At 40.6% G+C, this 8,150-nt stretch overlaps 1 pseudogene; it reads left to right on the top strand.

The window, feature by feature from the left end:
- The first annotated feature begins 7,448 nt into the window (after positions 1-7,448).
- Positions 7,449-7,599, top strand: LOC116665124 (annotated as a pseudogene).
- The last annotated feature ends 551 nt before the right edge of the window (positions 7,600-8,150 follow it).

Raw genomic sequence — 8,150 nt, forward strand, 5'->3', positions numbered from 1 at the left:
TCCTTGAGAATGCTTGAACATATTGGAAATTCTTGTTTTGTTGGGGTTTCTTTGCAGTGGACTAGCCTATTTTCCTCACAATAACCATGAGAAAGGAGAGTATTCCACATTTATGTGTTCACCTCTCCCAATAAAAGATTTTATATCTGCCTATCAAAGAAGTAAAATGTAAGACATGAGTCATAATGCAATTAATTAGCCATCTTTGGGAAAGGATTAAAAGAAGAAATGATAACTGAACTCTATTCTGTCACAGCTGTTGCCTAGTATCAGCAATAGTTATATTGGAACAACTGAAGAATCCCCTTTTCACAATTACGTTTGCAATGTATTACTAGTGTATTTACACTGGGGAGATATTTTGTATGTCTTACGTTTCACCATATGTTTTATTTCAAGGCTATTGTTGGAAGACTTAACATTTGTATAGCAATTCATGATTACAAAATGTTTCCACATACATTATTTAACATATTTAATGGGATAAATATTCACTTTCAACAATATTTTGCTAACATTCTAGCTTAGCATCCGAATAGTATGATGGTAATCATTTAACAATCAGCTTCCCTCTCTATACCCTACCCCACAAAAAAGCCCGGGTTTATAACAACATTGGATTTCCATATAGGAATATTCCCATTGTAGTTGATCTGAATCTAGCAATGCATCTCCGAACAGGGAGTTAGAGATGTGCACAAATAGCTCTTGCAAGTAGACTGAAGTGGGCCCCAGAATGTCACTCCAATTTAGGATTCAAGCTTCCTATTAATGAACTAGGACCATAGTAAGCTTAACTGAAGGGAAAATAATTAGCCGTCGAAGAAACAGCTTTCCCAGGAGTTACAGCATGCGGTTGTGTGCTGCTCTGCCCAGTGGGCCTAGGGTCCTGTTGCTGTTTCTGCGGCCTCTTGTGGCTGCAGTGTGCTTTAACCTCCAGTGGGTAACACTTGTTAGTCTTCTATGGAAGACGGCCCTCAAGCTACTGGATCAGCTTGCTTCCCCCTCATGGGGTGTTAAGCCAAGTGACTCACAGAGTGCAGGCTCAAGAAAGCTCAGCTCCCTTGCCTCAAGGCTTTCCCTATGGGGTAGACCGAAGCCAGTCTCCTCTGGAACCTAACATGGAATCACACCCTTGGTTTGGTGTTTGTCCAGGAAGCCTTTCTTTAGTAAGTCACCCATACCACATTCTCATCTCAGGCTCTGCTTCTGGGGCAGGGACCCAACCTAAGGAACTGAAAGGGATGACATCGTCAGGTCTTTCCCTCTAGTTTGCCCTGGCTTCAACCCCACTTGCTGAGTGCTTTAATAAAACCATTTTACCAGCAATCAGTGTATGTTTATTTAGAATTTCTGACCAATTATACGAATTCAGTGTATTTACAACAGAATATTTAGTGAGTTGGGGGTAGGGTGGGATGGAGTATCAAATTCTGAAAACTGCGGCCAGGACATGTTAAACTGTTTGATTAAAATACAGGCAGACCTTGTTTTATTGCACTTCACTGTACTGCGCTTTGCAGACACTGCGTGTTTTACATATTGAAGATTTGTGGATACCCTGTGTCAAGCAAGTCTATCTGTGCAAATTTTCCAACAGCATTTGCTCACTTCATGTCTCAGTGTCCCGTTTTGGTAACTGTCACAGTATTTCAAACTTCTTGACTATTATTACATTTGTTACGGAGATCTGCGATAAGTGATCTTTGATGTTACTATTATAATTGTTTTGGGGCACTAGGAACTGTGCTCATATAAGTCAGCAAACTTAATCGATTGTTAAAATGACAGTAAAGGATTTAGAATATTACTTAAACTTAATTGATAAAGAAGCAACAGGGGTTGAGAGGATTGACTTTAATTTTTAAAGAAGTTCTAAGTGGGTAAAATGCTACCAAGCAGTATTGCATGCTACAGAGAAATAGTTTGTGAAAGGAAGAGTTGATCAGTGTGGCAAACCTCACTGTTGCCTTATTTTAAGAAATTGCCAGAATCTTCAGTAACCAGCACCCTAATCAACCAGCAGCCATCAACACTGAGGCAAGATCCTCCACCAGCAAAAAGATTTCAACTCACTGAAGGCTCAGGTGATGATTAGCATTTTTCAGTAATAAATATTCTTAATTAAGGTATGTACATTGGTTTTTTAGACATAATGCTATTGTACACAGTACACAGTATATGAACTGAGAAACCAAAAATTTCATGTGCCCCACTTTATTGTGATATTCACTTCACTGTGGTGGTCTGGAATGGAACCCAGGATACCTCCCAGAACAGAAATGTGAGGAGGTCTTATAGCTGCTTTCTAAAGCTTCTGGCTCCAGGCTGCCTCCAACATAGCTTAAGGCAATCTGGTTGTACCACTCACTTCCTGATTATACCTAATCGCGCGAGCAGCGTTTTAGAAGATGCACAATGAGGAAGTTATGTCATAATATGGAGGATCCTGTAAGTAACATAAGCTAACTAGATCTTTTCTGGCTGGAAAGAAAAAGGTTTCTCTGCTCTCAGTGGAAAGGATTTAATTTCTTTTGAAATACATCCTGTAACTAAGTGGAAGATCTGTTGTGCTTGTAAAGCTGATGCCAAGTGTACAATCTATAGCAAGAAACCTCTACAATTTACCCATAACAAAGCCAAGGGAAGACACAGCTTCTGACTTTTGGAGACTTTTTTGGTTACACACACACACACACACACACACACACACACACAAAAGGAAGAAACTAGAAAAATGCTTGTGCTTCCAGATTAAAATATAAAAATCCTACTACCAAGAAATTTTAAAAGGAAGTTCTCTGCAATCAGAAGTGAGAATTTTCTCAGTTGCCTGCTGGTGTACATACTCGACTAAGGTAATATGAATGAAATTGTGTCTTTACTGTTCCAGTCATAAAACTGAAATAGCGTAAAGTGCACTGGTTGATTGGAAAATGGGAAGACAGACAAAGACCCGTTTAGAGCCTCATCTGTCAGTCTTTCCCTGTCCTCTGGAAGTGAGAAGGTTAAGTTCTCATACAGCTTTGAGAACATTTAATGCAGCTGGAAAATAAAGCAGATGCTGGCAGCAAGGATAAAATATGAATAAGCTGGGAATATTACAGAATTTTATACTCTGTGTTCACACATGAACTATTACTTCAATTATTTTAAAAAGTGCAGTCCAAACAGAAATTCTCAGGCTACGCATTCTCAGCCAGCTTGCAAACTGCTGTCTAAAGATAGCATATAATGGGTTAAATCTTAAGAAATCTTTTTTATTTTACTGATGTTATCATGGCACCTAATTAAAAAATGTCCTCATTGAAAGGGAAAAAATGATTTCAAAAGAAAAAGGAAAAATATTTAAAGTGCCACCGATTGGAAATAGTTTAGCAGAGTACAGAATAAAAATTGTTTAAAATTTTTTAATATTATGCTAACTCTGTACACAATAATGTTAAGAAAAAGAATTGCAGAAGGCTGCCAAGGTCGTAAAAATTAATTAGAGACTTAATTTACATACGACATTACCTATCGAAGCAGATATGACAAAGAGATTGTTAGAGAGTAATGTGTGTGTGTGTGTGTGTGTGTTCAAACTCACTGCTCACAGAAAGACAAGCCCAGAGATGAAATAAACGCATGTCGCACACATTTTGGGGTTGTGTGGCTTTTTTACTCTCAAGGAAATGCAGCTTTAATGAATTCAGTGCCATAAAAATAGGAAGTAGGTTTCTACATCTATAGTAAGGGAAGAAAGAAAGAGAAAGACGAAACACTTGAAGAGAAGAAAATGTAGTTATGTGGCAATACTATTTGGCCTCAGAAGCAATACATCTATTTCTAAAACACAATAGATTATTTCTTCTCTTGTGCAAAACCCTTAAAGAAGCCTCCTCAATGTTTCGTGGAGGCCCATTGTTTATCATTTTGCCCTCAGGAGGTGTATTGTCTGCAATCTAATTGCAATTGTGTTTTTTGTTTGTTTGGTTGCTTGGGGGGTTTTGCTTTCCATTCATTGCATAGATATCCCCCACCTTCCCCTTTCAAGTCCTAATGTTGATCAGGTTAAAACCTCACTTCACATCTACCACAGCCCTCGCTTGGGGGCCTATGGATAAGTGCTAAGTTGAGCAGGGGGGTGTCGGGAAAATATAGAAGTCTACTTGAAATTGCCTCATAGAGACATAATCTTTGACAGGTGACGGAGTTTGGTCCCCCTAACCCTGTCTGCCTTGGCGCTACACGACAGCGCCCAGAGCTGGCACTGCGGCGCTCCCAGCGCTAGACAGAGGAGACGTGTGCGGGAAACACGGAGCAGGAGCGCTGGTTTGGGACTGCGGGTGGCAGGTTGCTGACAGGCTGCAGCCTGACACAAGGCGGCAAAAGACAGAGCAGGGAACTGATAATGAGCCTTTGTTTGCACCGGGAAATGGGCGCCCAGGAAAGGAAGGAAAGGTCAGTGGGTGGAATGCATGGCTGATGGAACCCCAGAAGGTAAAAGCCGCCGCTCCGCCCGCCCGAGAGGCACCTGCTGGCGGCAAGCAGCAGCAGGGAGCTGGCGGAGCGCGGTTTCCCGCACAGCCCGGCTCCGCAAGGAGCGGAGGCCAGAGGCGAGGCGCAGGGTTCCCGGTCCGCGCCACCGGCCGGCGGCTACCGAGAGGGTCAACCTTGACACTTGCAGGCCGCTGAGTCCTGTGGAAGGACTCAGCACCGTTCCTGGGTGTTACTCATTTTACTGAGAGCCTGCAGTGCGGGATTGTGCTCTGATACTCCTGGGTGCTGAGGATAAAGCTGGAGTTGACGCTTCCTGGCGGGGCTGTGAGGACTCCCACGAAAGCCCGGCAGGCCCCCCACGTTCAAGGCGCTGGGTAAAAGCTAGATCACTGATGAGGAGACCTGAAATGACTCTCAGGTCTGTTTGAGGTGGTTTTAAATTAGATTATGAAAGCACGAGCACGTGAGATCTGAGAAACTCTGAATGGAAGGGTTCACAGCCCGAGGCTGAAACATCGGTGGGAGTTCAGACAAGAAGACCTTGTGTCCTCCAGTCCATGTCACACTGTCTGTACACGCTCTCCCACTTGGTTAAGTCCCTCTCTTTGCAGCTACGGGGAGTGCCATGTCAAACAGGTCTCCCCACCTTCTCCTTGTGTGTCTGTTCTTGACAGGAACCAAAGCCAACATGATTATAAACAGCCTGACAGCTCTATCAAGACAAAGGAAACAATTCTCAACCCATTCAAAGTACTGAAAACAAATCAGTTTGTAAGATACATGTTTCAGACAGCATTCTAGAAAACAACGTTTTTAAAAACCACATTATGAGACTGTTAGATATCAATGTACAAGGAATGAAGGCTGCGTCTTAAAAGTCCTTCATGAATTCTTTTTCTTCTGGTGCACTTGGAGTCAATTCCATAAAGTCAGCCTGTTCACTTAAATTCTTTCAAATACCAGTACTCTAATAAAGGCTTCTATTGCAGACCTGCATGGCTTGTTAAGAACTGTCACCATAAAAAAATCACCTCATGGTCTTTGATATTTTCTAAAGTAAAAGAGCAATTAGAATGTAACTCTGGTTTGAGTTTAGCTGGATTCCAATCCAATTAGCTTTATAAATTAGTAGCTCTTTATATCCTAACAGTAGGTGATGTTGTTTAATTAGTCAGTTTATTGGTTCCCATCTTATTTCAGAATTTCACATTCTGATGAATTACAGAGTTTTAATTGAGTGGATGAACATTCATCTAGAAAACTGTTTGTGCTCCAACTTCTCTCAGAACACCATGGTAACATTAGGATTCCCAAGTGTAACAAAATTACAACATTCTATCTCCAGAATTTATCGTATTTATGGTAGGGATCACAAACAAGCTGCCTGTGGCACTCTAGGCCTGCAGATACTTTTTTTTCCTCGTCTTTACTTTTTTCTTTTCCTTTCTTTTCTCTCCATTTCATTTTCTTTTTTTCTTTCTTTCTTTGCCAGGACCATATATATATTTGATTAGTTAACATCAAACCAAGTAAATTCACGCAGACCCCATACTCTGAAGGGCAGAGGCAGTGAAGCTGGGTGGCAGCCGCCCCTTGGAAGCAGACCAGCTGCTCTCCTAATCTTCTCTGTCCTTAGTAGGCCTGTGCCATTTACTTGGTTTATCTGTCAGGCCCCTGGGGGTAGTTTTAACATTTGCCACTACTTATTCACATACAAGGCCATGCAGTGTTTGTCCGACCTGAAGGCTGTAACTTTCCTAGAATTTTCCACATCTTTGCAGTAGAGATTCTGTAACTAGATCGTTGCAATAACTCTCTCCCCACTTCTTACCAAGTACACTGGGATTAATATTTATTCATCAAATATTAGGATATAAATGCTTTAGTGCCAGCAGACATCAAAATGTCTACAAAATGCCTATGATTGGGGCTAAAGATTTAAGGGTAGAAAGTATTATCAAAAGGAATAGGAGGAAAGGATGACATTCAGGAAAAAAGAGAGGGAAATGAGTGAGTGAGAAGGAGAAAAGAGAGAAGAAGAAACTCAAGGAGGGAAAGACACCCCATCTTGTAGACAGACATCTGGTAGACAGACATCTATACTGCCACCCATGGATCCTTCAGGAGCAGTTCAGGGTTCCCAGTGACATCAGTTATCTACCCAGAAGTAAAGTAATACATTGAATAAAAACGGTTGGGGAGTAGGCGGAAGTGAGGGTTAGGCATTTATCTACTAGATAACAAGGTTATGCAATCACTTAGAACATGAGTAGAGATACCCCATTTGTTTCACACAGACCCATTAAGGAAAAGTAGTTCTCCTGAAATAATGTTCATTTCTCTCAAGGTTTTGCTCTTTTGAAGCCCACCTAAAAGTCAGTAACAGACACCAATCTCATCATCTTCTAAACCAACCATTCTGGTGATAGAAAAAAAGCTGGTTTCATTATTTCAGCTTATTCCCGATATTTAATAATAGAAGACATTTTGAGGGCACTAACAGGGTTACTTGTCAGGAACTCCTTTTACATAGGCTAAAAACACGCCAGGAGTGACACTTGAAATTGATCATCCTTTTAGCCATTCTGTCAGGCTTCCGAAAATTAATGAGTGGGCTGCAGAAGGGAAGTGGCTTACCAGAATATCGCACAAATTTGCTGATCTTGACTTGCTGGAATTCTGCTTACCTAACGCAAAGCTGAACACTTCAAATCTCTACAGTGATTACGTTCTACCTAAAGGTTCTCTTGGGTTTCCTCCATTCAATGTTGCCCCCTCCTCAGGCAAGTAACAGTGAGATAGAAAGCAGCAAAAGTCACTGTCCTCAGCTGATGGAATGACAGGTTTAAACTACAAAATCATGGTACTTACATAAAAATCAAGGCTTCAAATGCTGTATGACATCTATTCAACAATGCTAATTAGGTGAATATGGATGTTCAGATAACCACTTGAGATGCAGTAAGAAACTTACCTGTGTGAGGAGGTATCTTGATCAGGAAAGTGATTCTCCCAAAGCAAAGTTCAGCTTTTTCACTCCGGAGGAATGACCTCTGCTATTTTTCCAAATATGAGAAACTTGACTTGAGGCTCTGTGGAAGATACATTTTCTGTCCTTAAAATACTACAATTAACTGAATTTAAAAAAAAAATTAAGGCTAGCAGGTGACAATAATTAGGGCATTCTCCAAATTATGACAATTGAATAATAAACTTCCCCTATACGTTTCTCAATTCACTTCCCCTACAAACCCTAGATCCTGGCTAAGAGGTCTTAGCCACAAAGCTGACCCATACAACACTGCCGCCTAGTGGGCATTTGAGGAAACTATCGGATCTCATAACCCTTTTTTTTTCTTCTATCATTTATAAGAGAACTTAGGCATAAGTTACAATTTTGAATTTTTCTCTTTCATATTCACTATTTAGTTTTTTAAACTTTTTATGTTTCCCCTAATTCTCTTTAATTCCCGTCCTCTTTTCTGTTTTGAATTCTTACCAAATTCACAGAAAATTTTGACTTGCTTTATTTTCCTTACACCCTTTACTCTCTATTGCTTTTGTAAGTCAAAAAACTTGATAAGAAAGCAAGTGTCTAGACTTCCATAGAATAATTTTTGCCAACTTCTAAAGCAGTTAAGGTCCCAAAGTTATTTTCTGAATACATT

This window comes from Camelus ferus, chromosome 7 (genome assembly GCF_009834535.1).
Source record: "Camelus ferus isolate YT-003-E chromosome 7, BCGSAC_Cfer_1.0, whole genome shotgun sequence".
In the NCBI taxonomy this organism is placed as follows: Eukaryota; Metazoa; Chordata; class Mammalia; order Artiodactyla; family Camelidae; genus Camelus; species Camelus ferus.